Below are 23,761 nucleotides of genomic sequence, written 5' to 3' on the forward strand. Positions count from 1 at the left end.
TAGGACATCCTAGGTTTTTGTATTTGGCAAACCTTTTTCCGAAATTATTTATTAATGAAGTCGCTAGTTCTTTTCGTTATAAAAGTTGTCAATTTGCAAAACACACTCGATCTTCTTATCCAAACATTGCATACAAACCTTCTAAACCATTTTCATTAATTCATAGCGATGTGTGGGGACCCTCTCGCACTAACTCTTTAAATGGTAAACGATGGTTTGTGACTTTTATCGATGACCACACTCGTCTCACTTGGATTTTTCTCATGAAGGAAAAATCTGAAGTTTGTCAAATCATCAAAGACTTCTTCGTCTTAATCCATAATCAATTCAAAGCCACAATCCAAGCTTTCAAAACCGATAACGGACGCGAATTCTTCTCTTCCAATCTCGGTGACTTCTTAAAATCAAAAGGCATCATCCATTTAAGCTCTTATGTTGATACTCCCCAACAAAATGGTGTCGCCGAAAGAAAAAATTGTCATCTGCTCGAGGTAACTCGATCCCTTCTAGTCGACTTAAATGCTCCCAAAATATATTGGGGCGATGCCATATTCACCGCTGCCTACCTTATCAACCGTATGCCATCACGCATTCTCCAATTCCAAATTCCAATTGAAACTCTCTTAAAAATCTTTCTTGATTCCAAAATCGCATCCAAATACACTCCCGCAAAGATTTTTGGATGCACCTCCTTTGTCCACATTCATAACCACAATCGCGACAAACTCGACCCTCGATCCACGAAATGCATTTTTTTAGGATACTCACCAAATCAGAAAGAGTACAAATGCTATTGTCCTCGCTCCAAAAAGACTTTCTACTCTATGGATGTCTCATTCTTTGAAGATCAACCCTTCTACCACCATGTTGAGGGGGAGAATCTCAACAATCCTCAACATGATGGTCCTTTCGAAGACATTATCACTAATACATGCATACATGTACCCAAATCAATACCTGAAAAATCATCTCCAATTGAAGTCACATCCGAACCCCCAACCACTTCTTCGCCAACCTCACATCCACCTCTCGAAGTTGCACCCGAACCCACAACCACTTCTTTGCTATCCTCACATCCACCTCTTGAAGTTGTACCCGAACCCACAACCACTTCTTCACCAACCTCACATCCACCTCCTTCGGAAAAAGAGCTAAAAGTCTACGTTCGACGAAAAACACAACTTGTATCAGTCCATAAATCCTCCTCGGGTCTGAGTCCAACAGAAATTTCAGGTACGATAGTTAATCATGATAATTCTCCTATTGATTTACCCATTGCTCTCAGGAAAGGTGTTAGATCATGCACAGATCACCCGATCTCAAAATTTGTTTCATACAAATGTCTATCGGAGCCATATTGGGCCAGCATTGCCGACTACGACAACGTGAAAATACCTACATCCATTCATGGAGCCTTCGAACAACCAGAATGGAAACGTGTCGTTAATGAAGAAATTGACGTACTTATAAAAAATTCATACATGGTCCCTCTGTGAGCTTTTAAAGGGAAAGAAATCCATCAGATATAAATGGATTTTCAAGACAAAACATAACTCAGACGGATCGATTGAAAGGTACAAAGCTTGTCTAGTTGCCAAAGGATTTTCCAAATCATATGGGATAGATTACTTCGAAACTTTTGCGCCTGTTGCAAAACTCAACACCATTCGAATACTTCTATCTTTAGCAGCTAACAAAGATTTGGAACTACACCAACTCGACGTAAAAAACACATTCATAAATGGAGACCTTGAAGAAGAAGTCTACATGAAAGTGCCTCCTGGTATTAGTGCTTCACCTAACGAAGTGTGTCGCCTCCATAAATCTCTATATGGTCTCAAACAATTACCAAGAGCATGGTTCGAAAAATTCTCAATCTCCATCATCGAGAATGGCTTCTCTCAATGCCAAGCCGACCACACTATGTTTGTCAAGATTGCTCCGAATAAAAAGATCACAATCCTCATTGTCTACATTGATGACATAATAATAATCGGGGACAATGAAAAAGAGATTCAAAATTTGAAAGAGTTCATAGGTAGCTGATTTGACACCAAAGATCTCGAACCCCTCAAGTTTTTCCTAGGAATGGAACTTGCCCGATCAAAGAAGGGGATCTCCTTATCTCAAAGGAAATACACCATGGACCTTTTAATGGAAACCGGGATGCTTGGATGTAAGCCTGCCGACACCCCCATGGATTCGGTCCACAAACTTGGAAATAACAACGACGATACTCCAACCGATAAAGATAGATACCAGCGACTCGTGGGGCGACTCCTGTACTTATCTCACACTCGTCCTGACATTTGCTTCGTAGTGAGCGTTGTTAGACAATTCATGAATCTCCCTTCTAAAGATCATATGAACGCAATTTTCAGAATTCTAAGGTACCTAAAAGGTTCTCCAGGAAAAAGACTTCTATTCACACATAACGACGACAAGTCAATTCGTGTGTTCAACGATGCCGATTGGGCTGGGGACATTACCGACAGGAAATTCACCTCTGAATATTGTTCATTTGTATGGGGTAACCTTGTCACATGGAGAAGTAAGAAGCAATTTGTTGTCGCTCGGAGTAGTGCCGAAGCTGAGTATCGTTCTCTTGCACTTGGAATTTGTGAAGGAATTTGGATACGCCGCATCCTTGAAGAGTTAGGATTGCCTCCAGATGGACCTATTCAAATGATGTGTGACAATCAAGCTGCAATCAGTATTGCAAAGAATCCGGTTCATCATGATAAGACCAAACACATTGAAATTGATTGTCACTTTATTTCAGAGAATGTAAATAAAGGCTCTATTGCACCTCTCTACGTTACATCTCGTAATCAGGTAGCTCATATACTCACCAAAGCTCTTCCCAAACTGAATTTCGAGGAACTATGTGGCAAGTTGGGCACGTTCAATATCTACTACCCAACTTGAGGGGGAGTATATAATTATCTCTCAAATTTGGAAAGTTAGTAGCAAATCAATCAACTAGACTAATTGAGTTGTTAATTGACCGAGAATGGAAGGTTGAGAAAGTCAATAGCAAATCAATCAATTATACTAATTGATTTGCTAAATGGCCGTTGATTGTCAAATCAACTAAATGATTTTATTGTTTAATTAATTTCCTTTCTTGTAAATGTAATGTTTATTATTTAAATACTAGACCTCCTATGTAAAGAACACAAACAATAATATACTCTACAATTTCCTCTCTCTAAATATTCTACACATATATATAATACTAGAATATTTATTTACCAACATCAATCAAACATCACAACAAAACTCAAACAAAGAAGAGTTATTTGTTCTTATTAAACCAATGAGAAATGTGATTTTTCAGGCTGGAGACTTATGATATTTCTTATGCCCACTAGACATTTTATTTGGAACATATCTAATACATTTTAGACACACCACCAGAAACAACAAAACCAAGGTCACAAAACTTGCACAGAATTTCAAAAAAAATAATTTATTTCAGTCATCCCAAACCAAATCTATATCATCACGTATAATTAAAGCATTATTATGTCATAAGTTTGAAACATGGATAGACAAAATACAAAATGCAACACTTTCATTCAAACGATTCTTTTTCTTTTTAGAAATGCACTAAGTTACATCGTGAATTGAAAGGAGTTAGATGCGTATGAAGCTTACAAACTAGGATCGATGTTCTTGAGTTAGTACCGAGACCTATGACCGATGTTCTTGAGCTAGGACCGAGACATCTGACCGAGAATTCTCACATAGGACCGATAGAATTTGGACCTAGGATTGAGAGTTCTGACCTGGGACCAAGACTCCCAAGGCTCACGATCGAGAAATAAAAGCTTAGGATCGGGAAACTTAGCCCATATTTATCCATGGACCGAGAGGTGTATACACCTTGGTCGAGAAACCTAACCTCATGATAGTACATGACCGATAGGTTTTTACACCTAGACTAGTAAGATCAGCCAAGGACCGAGAGTCCTTAGTACCCTGACCGAGAGACTTTAGTACTCAAACCGAGAGCTCTCGAGCCTAGACTAAGGGTCTCCGGAACCCGACCCATAAAATTGGATCCAAGCCTTCCATTTTAAAAATTCATGATTATTTTTGTAATTTTGGGGACTTCAAATCATTTTCTAAAAATCTCGAAAATTTAGAAAATGTACTTTAAATATTTTTGGGATGTTTCCACAAAAATATTTCAACTTGGGGCTTGTTTGGTGTTTATTTCTAAACCCTAATTCCTTTAAAAATGACTGATATTCTTTAAGTAATTCCACTCTAATTGTCATCTGCAATAAGTATCATCATTTAAATACTGATGTTTCAATACTTTAAATAATGCTAAATCTAGAAGCATGCCTAGGACCGGAAGAATAGACGGTTAAAAAATACAAAATGTTATACAACCGATTTTCAATAGCCAAATTTATAAAGTAGATACCATTTTCGAATGGGTGCGGAGGACATAGAGTGAAAGTCATTTCCCGAGTATAACCAAACTTCGAACCAAAACGAAACTATGTGTAAAATACGTTTGTACACATACACCTTTTTATATATATTTTTTTAAATCAATTGGTTACTTTGTCTTTAAATAAATATTTTTTTCTTAAATTAATTATGTTTAATTAATATAAATCGAATTTCATAAAAAATTAAATTATAATTTGATTATAAGCAAATTCGTAGATTATTAAAATTTGAATAAAATTGATTATTTTTACATAATTAATTTTAAAAGAAAGTCGGATATTACCAAAATCTTTTAAAAATAATGTTTTATTTTAAAAGATGTATGACACGTAAGGTTGAAACCATCGAACTTTGAGTCACTCTAGGTCTCGTATTTCCACGTGTACACGACAAGTGGTAAGCTACGGAATTCTCGGGTTACAAATTATATAAATGATAAAATAATTAATAAAAATATAAAATAAATATATTAATAAAAATAAAAATATAGGAGTTAATATATAAAGATATATATATATATATATATATATATACATATATTATATATTAATGTAAAATAAGTTCAATAGTCAAACCGTTCTATTTTGTATTCAAATATATTTATATCCGCACTCGTACCCTTTATATTCACACAAAAATCCAAATCCGTTCGATCCGATCTTTAGAACAATTTTAGAATTAAGCATCATTTATTTATTTATATATATATATATATATATATATTTATTGGATGACAATAACTTTATAAGTACGACTTAATATCTTTAGAGGTCTCCTATTTATTATATTAAGAATTTGCATAATTGAGGGTTGAAGAAGACAAAAAAGGGTTACCTTAGCCATTGATGGAGGACTCTAATTATTATTATTATTATTATAGTTTTTAATTCAGCGAAACTCCGACGTTTTTTAAGCCAACTCGCTGTCATCAATATCCAGCGACACTCCAATGTTTCAAGCCAACTTGATGTCATCAAATTCTAGTGAAACTCCAGCGAATCAATGCCAACTCACTATCATCCAGCGAAACTCTGGCGTTTCAAGTCAACTCGCTGTCATCAAATTCAAGTGAAACTCTGGCGAATCAAAGCCAACTTACTACCATCTAGCGAAACTTCGGCGATTCAAATCCAACTCGCTATCATCCACATTTCATCCCATCGGCAACACCCTCTTCAATCTCTGCCCAATGATCTATTTCACCCATCTACGTTACATCCCGCAATCAGGTGGTTGACATACTCACCAAGGCAATTCGAGGAAGTATGTGGCAAGTTGGGTAGTCTCAACATCTACTACCCAACTTGTGGGGAGTGTATAATTAATTATCTTGGAAGGAAACAATTTCAAGAATGGATTATTATCAGTAGAAAATTAATGAGGATAATTGATTTGTTACTTGATTGAAAATTTGCTGCTGGTTGTCAAATCAGTTATAATTGATATTATTTTTATTTTATTAATAGATTTTATTTTTATTTTATTTTATTTATATGTAATTTTCACTATTTAAACACTAGACTTCTTATGTAATACGGAAGAAAATACAAACAATAAAAATATTATTTTCTTTCTCTCAAAATTCTAAACATTGATTTAAAAAACAAGTTGAGATATACTAATTATGAATCTATGATCGACTTATTGTTATTTAAATTATTTTTTCGATTTTAAAATTATTATAAATTAATTCTAATCTAATAAAATTATGTTTTAAATATCAGAATATTTTCTAAAAGATTATGTATATTTGCATATATTAAATTGAGGAGTGATAAAAGGAAGAAATTTGAGAGAAAATAAAAGAGATAATGATATTTCACTATACCATTGTATCTCTATTATGTTCAATTGTTTTTTTTTTTTTTTTTTTTTTTTTGTACAAAAATACAAAAGGAGATTCAATATTTTCTTTTATAAAGATAAAAAAAAGGATTTAATTGAATTTTTTTTACTTAATCTAATTCAAATAATTGTAGAAATAAAATTATTAAATTTAAAAAGTTTATTTATTTGTTTGCTGCCGTTCCCAAATTCCCTTGCCGCTAGGGTTTTCCATCCGTTTTTACAATCAGCCTACATAAGTCTCTCTCCTACTACCAAATTATCAAGCCTTCGCCTTTCTCTCGAAGCTTGGATCGTAAGTTCTTAGAATCTCTGTCCAAGGTAACGTTTTCAGCATGTCTTTAATCACTTTTGATCATTCTATCGATATATCTGCACGATCTCTCCCGGGCTTCTCTGAAAAATTTAGAATTGACGATGTAAGCCCCAATGATTGTGCTAGATCGTTTGACGTCAAGTGTTGCAGTTTAGTATTTTATTTTATTGCTAATTTTGTGTCAAATCGACGGCTACATTTTAACTGTTGTTTTCTACGGTCTTTATATTTTGTCTTGGCTATGATTCAAACTATCCGCGCTTCTGAGAGTAATCGGTGAAGCATAAATCGTAATGGTTGAATTTCTTGATATGAGCCAAGATTTTTTATTGATTTTGTTTAGGGAATTGCTATGATGATATAGCTACAGCTTTAAAGCCAGCTCTGCTTCAGAAAATTCGTGATTGATAGAGCTGCAAAATATACCTGAGCTAACTTTTGGTTTTCAAAGATGCTTCTTTTATGTGTTTCTTATTATGATCTTCTTATAGCCATTGATGATATAATTCGTGTTTTTGAGGTGTAGAAGATCTAGGACCCTGTTTTGCAGGGAGAACCTCCTTAGTGACTCTACATTCAAATGAGATTAATGAATTTGACTGAGGCATTTTTGTTGTAATATTTGTGAATTGAGTTTTACTATACTCTTAATCCTTATGAAATGGTGGATATAGAGTCTGAATAACTCATAGATTTTGTGTTGTCTATCAGCTTTTACCCTCAAATTTTCACGGGTTTTGAGTTAAATAACAGCACTAAATTTCATTGTATTAAGATTAGTTTTGCCAAGGATGATATAATTCACATAATAGAGGTGTTGATGATCCAGGACCCTGTTTACAGGGAGAACCTCCTTGGTGAATCTACATTCAAATGAGATTAATGAATTTAACTGAGGCATTTTTGTTGTAATATTTGTGAATTGAGTTTTACTATACTCTTAATCCTTATGAAATGGTGGATATAGAGTCTGAATAACTCATAGATTTTGTGTTGTCTATCAGCTTTTACCCTCAAATTTTTCCGGGTCTTGAGTTAAATAACAGCAATAAATTTCTGATTTGCCAATGTCATGGTTTTGAGGTGTTAATGATCCAAGTCCCTGTTTACAGGGAGAACCTCCTTGGTGAATCTACATTCATTTGATATTACTGAATTTTGTTGAGGCTGTTTTTGTAATTTGTTGAACTGTTTTTTATATTAACAATGAAATTTAAACTTTTCTTTCTTGAAATATTAACAATTCATGACTAATTTTACAACTACAACAAAACCTCATTTTCACTAAAGTTTTAGTCCCAGCTCATTTGAATTGTGAGAGGGAGGTAGGAGATATAAGGTCTCAATATTAGAGGCCTATTGTTTGTGTATTTGTTCATGTTTAGTAATTGTAGCTGAATTCCTGGTTTTTTGCTAACCTCAAGTGAGCATAGAAAGGGAGGAGGAAGTCAGGGATATGACGGTTCTTGCTGACCATCGGTCCTCATAATCTATGAGCATTCCCTAAGGATGCCTCACATGACATGGTCTGGGGAGTTTGAACATAAGACAACTTTGATTCATGACAGGAGATAGTGAGCTTCAGACAATGGACAAATTAACGCTGTTGTCCAAGTCCACGGGGGAGAAGAGGGTTATGTTTTTTCTTGTCTAAGGTTGCCTCATGACCTTCATGTGGTAAACTTCAGGAGGAGGGCAATGAAATTGAGTGGATTAAGGTGGTAGAGATCGGCTATAAATCCTTTGAATTTTAAACCAAAGTGGCTGGTCTGAGTGTGTGTCAATTACTGAAATTAAGAACTGTGAACTAAGTTCCATTGATGTCAATGTGGCCACTTGAATCCATTTGAACAGTGATTGTTTAGTTGTAGTCTGCTTGTCTTGGTACAATCTGCTTGTTTTTTACAATTGATTTATATGTTTGAGGATGAGCAAGTTGTTTTGCTGAATCATGTCGAAAGTCTGTTGGATCAACAAGATAATGTAATGAAAATTTAGACATTAGAATTTGATTGATCGGGTTGCTGTTGGAACATTGAAAATGGATATAGATTAATTGAAATTTTTTTGGATATCCGAGAGAATGAATACACATGTCACACATTTTTTTAACTATCCATCTTTGTTTGGTGGTTTGTGGTGTCATCCCGTTTTGTGTGTGCTTTGTTGGATATTGGGTTGGGTTTTTCCATTTTGTGTATTGGATTGGGTTTTTATATCAATTAAAATTTACATAATTTGGTTTGACTGACTCTTCAATTTTCTTTTAATAAATAAGCTTTTGACTATTCAACTACAATATAGATATATATTTGTTATTTATTTTGTAAAACAAATTTTAGATATAATTATATTATTTAATATAATTTTTTGGTGAATGAATAAAATCAAATTAATTATTTGAGATTTTCTTAGACTTACTTCAACTGTTTTGATTGTACATTCTGGTGTACAAATAGATTGTACCAATTGTTTACACCTCTATGTATGTGGTGGTAACAATCTAGAATTTTTTATATAGGGTTGAATATATACGTATATTTATTAGATAGTCACCTAAGGAGGTGTAGTTTGTTAATTTTGTGATTGGTCATCTGCCTCTACTCCCAGTGGATGGGGATTCCACCCTAAAGAACATAGACATCCAAATCCTATTAAATTATTACCAAAGAGGACAATAGTATGTTTTTATACTCTAGGCTAATTCAAACATGGTTAATCTTTAAAAAGATTTTTTTATTATGTTAGAATTTTAAATTAATTCTATTAATTAAATAGAAATGAAAATGAGAATTTGAATAAATAAATTAAATATAATTTATTTTAAATAAATATAAATTCATACCAAATTAAAATATAAATTTTTGGTGAAATTTAATCAGTGAATAATCTATAAGATGGAATGTCTTCAGATTTAATTTTCTGTTATAAATATTCTCTTCATGTTGAACTCTAAAATTATCTCATATCTCTTTTTCATTAATTCCATAATCTCTATAGAATTCGAAAAAAAATTCTTTGTTTTTTTGAGTGTTCTTCACTCATCTGAGTTTTCTTCAAGTTTTTCACTCAATCAAGTGTTCTTTGAGTTCTTGACTCGTCGTATTTTCGTTGAAACCCGATGATTGATTCAAGTACTTTGTCAAGTTCGCTGCTAAGTGATTCCGGTGCTGAATCACTACTAGATTCGTTATACCCTAAAAGACAGTCATTTGTGATAAGCTCTAACACAAAGGGCGAAAGAAAAACTGTTTTAATACAAATGTGTTAAGCACATGTCTCGAATCAATATCTCAATCGGTGATTTTACTTCTTTCTTTGTATATTCTATTTTATTTAATTTATTTGTAAAATCATTTTAAATATATTTTCTGTTATTTAAGACAAGATTTTTAATCGTTTAACGTGTACATTTGAAAAAAGCCCTAGTTGATTAAAGTATTAAACGTGATTGCGGATTTCATCAATTTTATGTAGGTGACATTTTTTTTGTGAAGGTTTTGCTTTAGCTTCAGCCAAGGGAATGAAACCGGCAGACACACCTAGGTTGGCAGTTAAGGCCACAAGGCGGGAGACCCGTTGAAAGCTCAAAACAAAGGTGATGATTGGAACCAAAGACCGTCAAGCTTCAATTTTTGATTGATGGAGTTAAGATTCTGATGCGGTGCGAGTCGAAGAGGCGTTTATGCGAAAGTTGCAGCATCCGAAAATATCTCGCAAGTGTCAGATTTCGACGATTGCCTAGTGTTTTTCGGGCGGAAACGTTTAGGGGCTCAAAATCGCATTTTTATTAGTTTCGGGTGTTTTTTTGCAATTTATTAAAAGTTGTTTATTTCTTTTGCAAGCTAGGGTTTGAGTATTTAAAAGGATCTTAAAACACTTTGTTAGGGGAAGATTATTAATCATAAAACGAGGTTTCCTCAATATCTATCACTTTCGGTATTCGTAAGAATCAACGAATCTTGATAAAGGTTCATCCTAGCCACGCACGCTGCATCAGTTGGTATCAGTTTCCAGTCGACCCTGAGGTATGCCGCCCCGAAGACAGCCGCGCAACCCTACCCCTGGTGCTGATGATGGTGACCTTGCTGAGTTGCGACGTGAAAACGCTGAGTTTCGCCGTGATAACGACGATTTGAGGCGGCAGGTTGAATGGTTGACGCAACGGATGGATGCATCTATGCACATGCACCACCCTGAAGATGATGTTACGATGACAGATGAAAACCCTCTCGGTGGTCTTCGGAATCGATCCCCTGAACGCCCCAATCATCGCTGGGAGCAGGCTTTCAGGGTGGACATCCCTAAGTTCGATGGTAGTCTATCACCGGAAGAGTTTATTGATTGGCTTTCTCAGGTTGAAGAGATTCTGGATTTCAAGGAAGTTCCTGCAGATCGTCGTGTACCCCTTGTTACGATCCGCTTACATGGTCGTGCACAAGCATGGTGGCAGCAGTTGAAACAGACACGTGTTCGTCATGGTAAGGCAAAGCTCACGAATTGGGACAAATTCAGGAAGCATATTGGGGCTGCGTTTCTACCATATAATTACGAACGTAACCTGTACCAGCGGTTCCAGAATCTTCGTCAGGGTTCTCGTTCCGTGGATGACTATTCCACTGAGTTTTACACCTTTGTGGCTCGTGTTGACCTGTCTGAGTCCCCTCTCCAGTTGGTTTCTCGCTATATTGGTGGCCTTCGCCTCCAGTTGCAAGATATTTTGAATATGTTTGATCCCTTGACTGTTTCTGAGGCACATCAGCGTGCTTCACAGGCTGAGAAACAGCTAGCCAGGCGCGGTTCGGGTAGCTTTGGAAAACAGGTTGTCCCCACTAGTGGCATTGGTTCTTCTTCCCAGCCGGCCCATCCCACCCCAGCCCCCCCTCGCGGCACTACAGCCCCCCCGCAGGGACGTCCCGGTGGCTTGCGTTGTTTTAATTGTGGTGAAGTTGGCCATCGCCAAGCAGAGTGTCGCAACCCAAAGTCCACCAATCGTGGTCTTTTTACTGAGGTGGATGATCCTGACTCTGCTCTTCCTTCAGATTCAGCGCCAGTGTATGATGTTTATGATGATGAGGCAGCGGAGGAGTATGTTTCTGGTGATGTTGGCCCCCTTTTGGTGATTCGTCGATCATGTTTAACCCCTCGTGCTCCTGACAACGAGTGGTTACGTAATAATCTGTTCCATTCCACTTGTACCATCGGTGGCAAAGTTTGCACCTTCATCATTGATGCTGGGAGTTGTGAGAATGTGATTTCTGAGGTTGCAGTTTCGAAGCTGGGTCTGTCCACTGAACCTCACCCCAAACCTTATCGTCTGTCCTGGCTGAGTCAAGGTACGGATGTTACAGTTTCCAAGCGCGTACTTGTTAATTTTTCCATTGGTTCCCATTATCGTGATGCTGTATATTGTGATGTGGTTCCTATGGATGCTTGTCACCTTTTACTTGGTCGCCCTTGGCAGTTTGATCATTCTGTTATACATGATGGGCGTGCTAATACCTACACGTTCTTATTTCATGGTACCAAGATTGTGTTGATGCCAAATCAGCCCAAGAAGGGTGCTGCCCCCACTCATCATGCGTCCCCCCCTACCACCTTGTTGTCTCGGGGTCCTTTTCAGACCGCCATGGTCGAATCGGGCATGGTGTTTGCTCTATTTTATTCGCTGATTACCTGTGGTGCTAGTTCTGAGGTGCCTATTCCAGTGCAGCCGCTGTTACAGGAGTTTGCAGATGTTTTTCCTGAGAATCTGCCTTGTGCCTTGCCTCCTTTGCGTGATATCCAGCATCATATTGACTTGGTTCCAGGTGCTGCCCTACCCAACCGTCCTCATTACCGCATGAGTCCCAAAGAACATGAAGAGTTGCGTAGACAGGTGGAGGACTTGCTGGCTAAGGGACACATTCGAGAGAGCCTTAGTCCCTGTGCTGTCCCGGCCCTTCTTACCCCAAAAAAGGATGGGTCTTGGCGTATGTGCATTGATAGTCGTGCTATCAACAAGATTACAGTGCGTTATCGGTTTCCTATTCCCCGGTTGGATGACTTGTTGGATCAGTTGGGTGGTGCTTCTGTGTTTAGCAAACTGGATCTCAAGAGTGGATACCATCAGATTCGTATTCGCATGGGTGATGAGTGGAAGACTGCCTTTAAGACTCGTGAGGGCTTATATGAGTGGCTGGTTATGCCGTTTGGTCTGTCGAATGCTCCTAGCACCTTTATGCGTGTGATGAACCAGGCTCTTCGCCCTTTCATTGGAAAGTTTGTAGTCGTTTACTTCGACGACATCTTGATTTACAGTGACAGCGAGGTAGCACACCTCTCCCATCTTCGTGAGGTGTTATCTGTTCTCCGGCGTGACAAGTTCTATGCTGCTTCCTCGAAGTGCACATTTCTTACTGATTCTACCCAGTTCCTCGGTTATGTGGTGTCTCGGGAGGGCCTGAAAGTGGACCCGAGTAAGGTACTGGCTGTCAATCAGTGGCCCCGCCCCTCTTCGATCACTGAAGTTCGCAGTTTTCATGGCTTGGCTTCCTTCTATCGGCGTTTTATTCCTCACTTCAGTAGTGTTACGGCTCCTATCACTGATTGTATGAAGGGGGTTAAGTTCTTCTGGACGGATGATGCCGAGGCTGCCTTTGTTGAGATCAAGCACCGACTCACTTCAGCCCCTATTTTGGTTCTTCCTGATTTTTCCCAGCCATTTGAACTACATTGTGATGCTTCGAAATTGGGTATTGGGGCTGTACTTAGCCAATCTGGGCGTCCTGTTGCTTATTTTAGTGAGAAACTGTCTAGCGCTAAACTTCGTTTCAGTACCTATGATATTGAGTTCTATGCTATTGTCCAGGCAGTCAAACACTGGCGTCATTATTTATTTCAGCGGGAGTTTGTCTTATATACGGATCATGATTCCCTCAAGCATCTTGGTGGTCAGGACAAGATTTCTCATCGTCATGCTTCGTGGGTCTCTTATTTACAGCAGTTTACTTTTGTGATTAAACACAAGGCTGGTGTGTCTAATCGCGTGGCTGATGCTTTGAGTCGTCGTCATGGGCTGTTGGCAGAGATGCGTGTCCATGTACCCGGCTTTGATTCGTTTGTGGACCTCTATCGTGATGATCCTTTCTTTTCTCAGGTCCTCATTCGCATCCAACAGGGGGATTCGAGGGACTTTGTCTTGGAGGATGGGTTCCTTTTCCGCGGTGTGCAGCTGTGCATTCCAGATTGCAGCCTGCGTTTGAAGATGATTCAGGAACTCCACAAAGAAGGCCATGTTGGGCGTGATCGTACCTTCCAGCTTCTTGCAGCTTCTTATTTCTGGCCTTCGATGCGCAAAGAGGTGGGGCGTTTTGTTGCTCGTTGTCGTGTTTGTCAGTTGGCTAAGGGCGCTTCGACTAATGCCGGGTTATACTTGCCTCTGCCTATTCCCACTCAACCATGGTCTGATGTCAGTATGGATTTTGTCCTTGGGCTGCCACGTACCCAGCGTGGTTCTGATTCGATTTTTGTGGTGGTTGACCGATTCTCGAAGATGGTTCATTTCATTCCCTGCAAGAAAACCTCTGATGCTGTGGCTGTTGCACAGCTTTATTTCAGGGATGTGTATCGCCTTCATGGACTTCCTGCCTCCATAGTTTCTGATCGGGACACTCGCTTTGTGAGTCACTTTTGGAGGAGTCTTTGGCGTTTGGTTAATACTCAGCTGAATTTTAGCAGTGCCTATCACCCGCAAACTGATGGCCAAACTGAAGTTGTTAATAGGTCTTTGGGGAACCTTCTGCGCAGTTTAATTGGGGATCATCCTAAGGCTTGGGATCTGAAGCTGCCTCAGGCCGAGTTTGCTCACAATCATGCTGTTAATCGCTCCACTGGTTTCAGTCCTTTCCATGTGATTTACGGGCTGTCTCCGCGTGCTCCTCTTGATTTGTTAGCGCTGCCCAGCAAGGTGCGTCCTCATTCCACTGCTGCGGATTTTGTTGGTCAGTTGGCTCAGGTTCATCAGACCACTCATGACCGCTTGGTTGCTGCTACTGCCAAGTACAAGGAGAAGGCTGATTCGAGAAGGCGTGCTGTTGATTTTGAAGTTGGTGACTTTGTGTGGGCTATTCTGACTAAGGATCGTTTTCCAGCTCATGAATATAGCAAGCTTGCTGCTAAGAAGATTGGTCCTGTTGAGATTGTGGAGAAGATCAACCCCAATGCTTATCGTTTACGCCTTCCCAGCCATGTGCGTACCTCTGATGTGTTCAATGTGAAGCATCTTGTTCCTTTTGTGGGTGAGTCTTCTTCTGATGAGGATGATGCGGTTCCAGATTCGAGGACGAATCTTTTCTACCCTGGGGGGAATGATGCGGTGCGAGTCGAAGAGGCGTTTATGCGAAAGTTGCAGCATCCGAAAATATCTCGCAAGTGTCAGATTTCGACGATTGCCTAGTGTTTTTCGGGCGGAAACGTTTAGGGGCTCAAAATCGCATTTTTATTAGTTTCGGGTGTTTTTTTTGCAATTTATTAAAAGTTGTTTATTTCTTTTGCAAGCTAGGGTTTGAGTATTTAAAAGGATCTTAAAACACTTTGTTAGGGGAAGATTATTAATCATAAAACGAGGTTTCCTCAATATCTATCACTTTCGGTATTCGTAAGAATCAACGAATCTTGATAAAGGTTCATCCTAGCCACGCACGCTGCATCAGATTCACTAACAATCATCACACATGAATTATCAAAATACTCATTAGGGATGTAGCCTCGAGTCGTAAGTCACCGTCTGTCGGCTTAGGAAACTCTAGGAAGTGCAAAATGGTGCACTAATGCAACTAGAATATTTTTATTAAAATAAAATAAACAATATTCATATCAATGAATTTTTTTTTAGCTAATAACTAATAATTAAGTATTATAATATATTTAAAAAAAACTATACCTTGTAAATATTTTTTTCTCAAATCAATCGATTAAACATTTTTAAATATTTTAATTTTATATTTCTGGGCCGACGCTTCTCAAAGGCTCAAATCGTCGCTTGGCCGCGGCTAGGGTTTTCTTAAATTTTCAATCAGCCTACATAAGAAGCTTGAGATCCTAAGTTTTGAGTATTTCTACGTCCAAAGGTAACCTTCTCAACATGTGCTTAATCGCGTTTGATACTACTATGGATCTATTTTCCTTATCTTCTATCGATATATCTGCACGATCTCTCCCGGGCTTCTCTGAAAATTTTAGTACTGACGATGTAAGCCCCAATGATTGTGCTAGATTTATTGCCGTCAAGTGTTGCAGTTTAGCGTTTTTTGAATGGCTAATTTTGTGTCAAATCGACTGCTATATTCATATTATTTCAGTTCTACGATCTTTATCTTTTTTCTTGGCTATGATTCAAAACTATCCGCGCTTCTGAGAGTAATCAATGAAGCATAAAACATAATGGTTGAATTTCTTGATATGAGCCAAGATTGAAAATATATTTTGGTATAAAAATTGCTATGATGATATATCTACAGCTTTAACGCCAGTTCTGCTTCAGAAAATTCGTGATTGATAGAGCTGCAAAATATACCTGAGCTAACTTTTGATTTTCAAAGACTGCTAGGCAAAAGAAACAAATTAATAATTTTGAAATCCTAGAAAATACAAAAAGATTAATTATTCATACTCTTCAAAATCAGAATCTGAAGAATTTGAATCAGATTCAACAAGTAGTAATTTGAATATAATGTTCTAAATAATGGAAGCATTTCAGAATTAAGCTCATATGACTCCAAATGTAAACCATGGCAATCGAGACTAAAATTTCCCAAGAAGGAATTTAATAAAATTGATCAAAATCAAAATATCGAAAAATTTGAATTATATAGAATCATATCTCAATTTTAGATATGAGAATTAATGTTTTAACCTCTAATTATGATTTTGAATTACTAAAAGAAATTAGGGATCCAAAATTAAGAATACAGATCATAGATCAATTCAATACTAAATAAGGAACTTCATGCTCTAAAGAATAAGAATTAGAAGGCAAGATTTTAAATTATAATAAATCTTATAATATGACTAAAGTTATGAACCAACTAAAGAACAAATATCAGAACAAAGAAGATAGTATATCTATCCAAAACTTAAAAAAAAAAAAATAATCTTAAAGAAGATAATAAAATATTAAAAATTAAAATTTTATACAGAAATACATGATTACTAAACTTGAGAATAAAACTTAAGAACATAATCAAACTTATGAAAAAAATAAAAGAGAAAATAGAAATTGAAAAAACATCTTCTTAGAAAATTTCTTATCCATAATAGAAATGGTACATAAAATATCTCTTTTAGTTGATAACTATTATACAAAGTCGTTTAGCACTTTTGTTGATAGAAGAACAGTTCTTAACGTTATACAAGAATTGATTAATTCCTTCTACATATTTTCATAAAACAAGTCATACCTTGTGGCCTGTAGGTGGAGATAAACTCAAAATTCAATATAAACTTCATAAAGCCTACATATGTACTAATAATAAGTGCATTGTCCAAAGTTTTATACTTGCTAAATATATATATAACCAAGTCATACCTGATACCCTTTTAAATACTATTTATTCAATTAAGAAAATTGATAGCAAGGGCATTAAAGGAACTTTTCAAGAAAATGATATTTTTCTAGAATTTATTATTGAACCATTTACTAAAATGTTCCCTAGTATATATGACAGTATCAAAGTAAAACAAGATCAAATATATTTTCTTGATGGACAATTAAGAAACCCCATATTGCAAGAAAAAAATTATCGGTCATAGCGCAAAAACATCGGTCTTAGGTCTCGGTTCTAACTCAAGAACATCGGTCATAGGTGTTTGTCCTTGCTTATTTTTGTCGGTCCTTGGTCTCGGTCCAGACTAAGAATTCTCAGTTGTATCTCTCGGTCCTAGGCTCACAGGCATCAGTCCTCAAGAACACAAGACCTCATTTTTTAAAATTAGTTTTTTTAGATTTGATTCTTTGATCTAAGAGCTTGGGTAGCTTCACAAAGGTCCCAGGAACATGTTGATCATCATCTCAAGGTATGGATCAACTTAGATGATGATCAATTTATTCAAAACAGTTTTGATCAAAAATGGAGTTTTTGATTTTAAATTTGTTTTGAAGTGAAATGAGCTATCCAATAGCTTCTTTATAACATATATACTTGATTGGTACCAAAACAATAACACTGACCGTTCGTTTTGACCAATTCAAGAAATCAAAATTTTCATTTTATTTTAAAAATTTTGATTTTGATCAAACATGATCGGGATGGATCAAACATTATCCAAATGGTTTCCCAACATCATTACGATCGTGTTGGGATGATTTCTGGGTTGTGATTCAATCAAATTAACCCAAGAACAAAAAACTCGTTTTATTTTGAAAATTCAAATTTGATGTTTTGTTTGTTAGATTGATTCATCGATTCTATAATATCCAGATAGTTTCTAAATCATATAGTGATGAACATTCAATAATAAAATCACATAAATAACAAACATACAAGATTCTATAATTTGAAATATAAAAATTTCAAATTCAAATTGTGAATATGAATTTGAGGATGATTGGAACCTTACCAAGGATTGGAGAACACTCCTTGATCCTTATGGAAGCTTTCTTGATGCACAAATCCGAGCTTCTAAGCCATCAACAGGTTATTCAAGATTTAGTCATGTATAAATGGCTAAGGTTATTTATCAAGAGATGTGAAGGGAATATGAAAGTTTTAACAAGTTTAATGTGAGTTACTAACTAGTAACACTCATGGTGATTATATGTGTATGATCGCGAGACTATCAACATGTAATTCTTTGTGAAAGCTTACAAGATTACTTATGGGTTTACTAACAAATAATGCGTTGAGGGTGAAATCAAATGACCAGGTTACTATCAACAGATACATTGGTCACGGGAGCTGACAAACTTTCCACAAAGATCACTCATAGGTAAGGTTGAGGGTAATCAAATATAAATGATCATGGTTCTATCAACAAAATATTTTCTTGTTTGGTCATTACAAGGAGAATACCTATTGAAAAATAGGATTTTTGATTGGAGTACCTATTGGGAGATAGTGTTTGACGTTGAGTACTTATCGAGAGATATGGTTTTAATACCTATTTAGACGATAGGGTTTAGATACCTATTTGAGAAATATGGTTTGAGATACTATTTGGCTGATAGGATTTAAGATTCATATTCGAGCAATAGGGTTTAAGATACCATCTGGGAGATAAGGTTTGTTTAAATGGATCATGTATAAATGATCTCATATTTTGTAATTAGACAAAATTGTAAATGGATCATGTCCAAGTGAGATCTTTACTCGTCGATAGACAAGGCTTAATACCTAACGAGAGATAGGATTTTGTATTTTGTATATCTATCAAGAGATAGTGTTTTGATTGGAGAATACCTTCCGGCGATATCTTTTTGAGAACATAATTGCGGATGTACAATTTTCTGACCTATCAATAGATAGGGTTTCTGACGGAATTTTATACAAACAATATCTCAACCTATCAATAAATAGGGTTTCAGACGAAATCGTGTACGAACAATTAGCAGACCTATCAACAAATAAAGTTTTAGACGGAATTGTATACAAACGATGTCTCAACCTATTAATATATAGGGTTTTCAAGTGCAATCATGTACGAACGATTAACACACCTATCAACATATAAATTTTTAGATAGAATCGTATACAAACGATGTCTCGACCTATCAACATATAGGGTTTTCAGACGGAATCGTGTACGAACGGTTAGCGCACCTATCAATATATATGATTTATAACGTAACTATATACAAAAGAAGTTTTTCAGATGGAATCATGTACAAATGATTAGCATACCTATCAACAGATAGGATTTCTATTGAAAACATATATAAATGATGTCTCGACCTATTGATAAATAGGGTTTTTCAGACGGAATCGTGTACGAACGATTAATGCACCTATCAACAGATAGAGTTTCTAATGGAACCATACAGAAATAATCTCTCAACCTATTGACAAATAGGGTTTTCATTGGATCATTTACGTATGATCTCAGGGCCTTGTCGACAAACAATATTATTAACGGATCATCTATAAATAATCTTTACGCTTGTCAACAAACAAGGCTTATAAAGAAATTGTGTATGCACGATTTCTCGTACCTATCGACAAACCTATTTTTATACCTAATAATAACTATGGTTTGGAAATAAGATTGTGTATGAACGATCTCACGTACTTATTGAGAGATAGGGTTTTGGATATCTAATTACAATTAGGATTTAAAATAGGATCGTGTACAAACGATCTCACAAACTTATCAATAAATAGTGTTTTGGATACCTAACTACAATTATGGCTTATAACGAGATCATGTAAGAACGATCTCACAAACCTACCGACAAATAGTGTTTTGTATACCTTACTACAATTATGGTTTAAAATGGGATCATGTACGAATGATATCACATACATATTGACATATAGGGCTTTGAATACCTAACTAGAATTAGGGTTTAACAAGATCGTGTACGAACGATCTCACGTACCAATCCACAAATAGGGCTTTAGATACTTAATTAATTAGGGTTTTAATGAGATCATATACGAACGATCTCATGTACCTATCGACAAATAGGATTTAGATACCTAACCACAATTAGGGTTCACGTACCTATCGAAAGATTGAGTTTGGATACCTAACTACCATTAGGGTTTAAACGGAATCGTGTACGAACGATTCACATACCTATTAATATAAATTAGGGTTTAAACGGAATCATGTACGAACGATCTCACATACCTTTTGACATATAGGGTTTAAGAGACCCGATCTTGTTTATTTTGCTTTTGTATTATTGGTTGTGACTCTATGTCTTTTAAGGGAATATTTCAATAAAATCCTTGTTTTCCTTTCTTTTTCAACGTATCCTTCACAGCTAGTTAACACCCGTCAGTTAGTAGTTTCAAGTTTTATTTATGGACATATGACTCATGTTTTTGGATAAAGGAACACATTTTTTGGTCCACCAGTTCCTTTCATTGTTTCTCTTTTTTTCGAGATTGGAATGAACATTGATCATTCTGAATGAATCTTAATTTTTTTAGATTCGAAACGTATTCGGGGCTAGGCTTTGAACATATTTTCCATCCTTTGTGATGATTTTTCTTTCACCAAGGAATAAGATTTACTTTTACCCAACTTTCGAGATATCGACTATAAATTCGATCTCTTGTACAAACTATTATCCAGAATTATAACCCTCGAAGAAGATAGTCAAAACATCAATGTTTTGATAAGTATGCAACTATTATTGGTTGTTCGGCCCTGAACCACATTTCATGAAAGTTCAACTCATTGTAAAATATCTTTTAGAGAGGTCTATCGACTTTCTGCTATGATTTTCTCTTGCCACTTTTTTTCTCTTAATTCTTTTGCTGAGTCACGGGTATATCTGGTTAAATCGGTACATTATTGCCCTTTCCGTAACAATTAATACTAGAGACTGTGTGAGCAACGAACTATTATTTCTGATGCAAGAGTTATGACTTCTCTATTGGCTACTCAAAATATCACTATATATTTCAAATATACCCAATCAACAACTCTTAATCACCCTTTTTACAGATCGATCATCACTAACATCAAAGTACATGATCCACACATATAATTTACTTGAGCATCTAATGTTTAAGGAAAGTTCACTATAGCAGCTACAAGACGCACCATATATATATATATATTACCATGAGGGGTCTCTTGCATGACAATCTAGTGCATTTTTAACTCATTAACAACCACCTGATTGTTAATTCAAATTTATCAACTATAATCTCGAGTTATAGGGACATTGGCTTGATTAAAACAATCAAAGTAACACACACCAGTGTTATCGGTTTAATGATGTCCTATCTCAATAAAACTACATTATGATCGACCTATATTTATGATCACTATCATAAACACTTTTATACAAGTAACATATCATGGACTTCACTTGATTCATATGCTCGTTAAAGGCAAAAAGTATAAAACAAGGAAGATACCTTTATTAACTGAAATTTTTACAATACCATAAATGCCAAAGTGATATCCATTGATCACGCTTATCTAACAGTTAGGTACATAAATCCTAATTATCATTAGGTAACCTAAACCCTATATGTCGATAGGTAGATGAGATCGTTCATTCACAATCTCGTTTTTAAACCCTTATTGTTATTAGGTAACCTAAACCCTATATAGTGATAGGTCGAGAGACCGTCGTACATGATCCCATTTTTAAACCCTTATTGTTATTAGCTAATCTAAACCCCATCCGTCGATAGGTACGTGAGATCATTCCTCAATATCATATTTAAAAACCCTAATTGTGGTTAGATACCTAAACCCTAATTTTCATTAGGTAACCTAATCTTATATGTCGATAGGTATGTGAGACCGTTCGTACATGATCCAATTCTTAAACCTTAATTATTATTAGTTAAAAAAACCCTATCTGTCGATAGGTACATAAGATCGTTCGTACACGATCCTGTTTTCCCAAACCCTAATTCTAGTTAAGTATCAAAACCATATCTATTGATAGGTACATGAGATTGTTCGTACATGATCTCGTTATAAAACCTAATTGTAGTTAGTTATTAAAACCATATTTTTCGATAGGCTCGAGAGATCGTTTATATACGATTCTGTTTTCAAGACTTGTTTGTTGACAAGCATAAAGATCATTTGTAGATAATCCATTAACAACTTTGTTTGTCAAAAAACAATCGAGGTCATTTCTAGATGACCCATCAAAACCATAATTGTATATAGGTATCCAAAACTCTATTTGTTGATAGGTTCGTAAGATCATTCGTATATGATCCTATTATCAGAACCCTAATTTTCATTAGGTACTAAAACCCTAATTTTAGTTATGTACCATAAAACCCTATTTATTGATAGGTGCTTGACATTATTTGTACACAATCCCGTTATCAAAACCCTAATTTTTATTAGGTAACCGAAACACTATCTATTGATTGAAAAGATATTGTTTATATACGATTCCATCTAAAACCCTATTTGTTGATAGGTGAATCAATTGTTCGTACATGATTTTGTCTAAAAATCCTATTTGTTGATAGTCCGAGACATTCTTTTTATATGATTCATTCTAAAATCCTATATATTAATAGTGCTCTAATTGTTTGTACACGATTCCGTCTAACAACCATATTTGTTGATAGATCGAGACATCGTTTATATACGATTCTATTTAAAACCATGTCCGTTGATAGGTTCCCAATTGTTCGGACACGATTCCGTATAAAAACCCTATTCGTGGATAGGTCGAGACATTGTTTTTTTACAATTTTGCCAAAAACCATATCTATATATAGGTCGAGACATTGTTTGTATACAATTCCACCATAAACCCTATATGTCGATAGGTTAAGACATTTTTTCTATAAAATTCTATATGAAAATCCAATCTATGGATAGATCGAGATATCGTTCGTACATGATCCTACAAAAACCTTATATATTGATAGGTCAAAAAACCGTTCATGCACAATTCTGTTCACAAACCCTATCCCCGATAGGTATTCTCCAATGAAAACAAATCTCTTGATATATAATGAAATGAAAAACCTATCTCCCGATAGGTATTAAGCCTTGTCTTTGAGGAGCATAAAGATCAAATGTACATGATCCATACAAAATCCCTATCGTTCGATAGGTATCCAAGCCATGTTTATGAACAAGCACAAAAATAATTCCTATATGATTCTGACAAAACTCTATCTCTCGATGGGTATCCATGCCATGTTTTTAACAAGAACAATGATCATTTGTAGATGACCCGTTACCAATCTTGTTTTTTGTCAAAAAACCCAATCACGCAAATATGTATCTCAAACTCTATCGTTTGAATAAGTATCTCAAAGTCTATTGCTCTATAAGCACTAAAAATCTATACCAATTTACATAATTAAAATAATTATTTTGATCTATTTATGAAAAAATAAAATCAAAATAATTAATCTCATGGCCAAAATCTAATTAAAACAATTAACTAGATTAATTATTGTAATAATTAGAACCTAATTAATTAAG

At 35.7% G+C, this 23,761-nt stretch overlaps 1 long non-coding RNA gene, 9 other non-coding genes and 2 pseudogenes across 10 annotated transcripts; all 12 read left to right on the top strand.

Moving 5' to 3' along the window:
• Window positions 1–6,520: 6,520 nt before the first annotated feature.
• On the top strand, window positions 6,521–8,501 carry LOC124910623. The gene is made up of 2 exons (XR_007096432.1): window positions 6,521–6,636; window positions 8,056–8,501. It is a non-coding gene; the product is annotated as an uncharacterized LOC124910623 (long non-coding RNA).
• LOC124910925 lies at window positions 6,688–6,832 on the top strand. The gene has a single exon (XR_007096535.1). It is a non-coding gene; the product is annotated as a small nucleolar RNA snoR134 (small nucleolar RNA).
• On the top strand, window positions 6,868–6,950 carry LOC124910920. Its single transcript, XR_007096530.1, has one exon. It is a non-coding gene; the product is annotated as a small nucleolar RNA U36a (small nucleolar RNA).
• Window positions 6,976–7,068, top strand: LOC124910964. The gene has a single exon (XR_007096561.1). It is a non-coding gene; the product is annotated as a small nucleolar RNA Z223 (small nucleolar RNA).
• LOC124910966 lies at window positions 7,122–7,237 on the top strand. Its single transcript, XR_007096563.1, has one exon. It is a non-coding gene; the product is annotated as a small nucleolar RNA Z278 (small nucleolar RNA).
• Window positions 7,288–7,394, top strand: LOC124910891. The gene has a single exon (XR_007096507.1). It is a non-coding gene; the product is annotated as a small nucleolar RNA snoR97 (small nucleolar RNA).
• LOC124910968 lies at window positions 7,416–7,530 on the top strand. Its single transcript, XR_007096565.1, has one exon. It is a non-coding gene; the product is annotated as a small nucleolar RNA Z278 (small nucleolar RNA).
• LOC124910897 lies at window positions 7,581–7,687 on the top strand. The gene has a single exon (XR_007096512.1). It is a non-coding gene; the product is annotated as a small nucleolar RNA snoR97 (small nucleolar RNA).
• Window positions 7,695–7,799, top strand: LOC124910976 (annotated as a pseudogene).
• Window positions 8,502–15,816: 7,315 nt separating the features above from the next.
• LOC124910928 lies at window positions 15,817–15,960 on the top strand (annotated as a pseudogene).
• Window positions 15,961–15,996: 36 nt separating this feature from the next.
• On the top strand, window positions 15,997–16,080 carry LOC124910919. The gene has a single exon (XR_007096529.1). It is a non-coding gene; the product is annotated as a small nucleolar RNA U36a (small nucleolar RNA).
• Window positions 16,081–16,105: 25 nt separating this feature from the next.
• On the top strand, window positions 16,106–16,198 carry LOC124910963. The gene has a single exon (XR_007096560.1). It is a non-coding gene; the product is annotated as a small nucleolar RNA Z223 (small nucleolar RNA).
• The last annotated feature ends 7,563 nt before the right edge of the window (window positions 16,199–23,761 follow it).

Source organism: Impatiens glandulifera, chromosome 7, assembly GCF_907164915.1.
Source record: "Impatiens glandulifera chromosome 7, dImpGla2.1, whole genome shotgun sequence".
Taxonomy (NCBI): domain Eukaryota; kingdom Viridiplantae; phylum Streptophyta; class Magnoliopsida; order Ericales; family Balsaminaceae; genus Impatiens; species Impatiens glandulifera.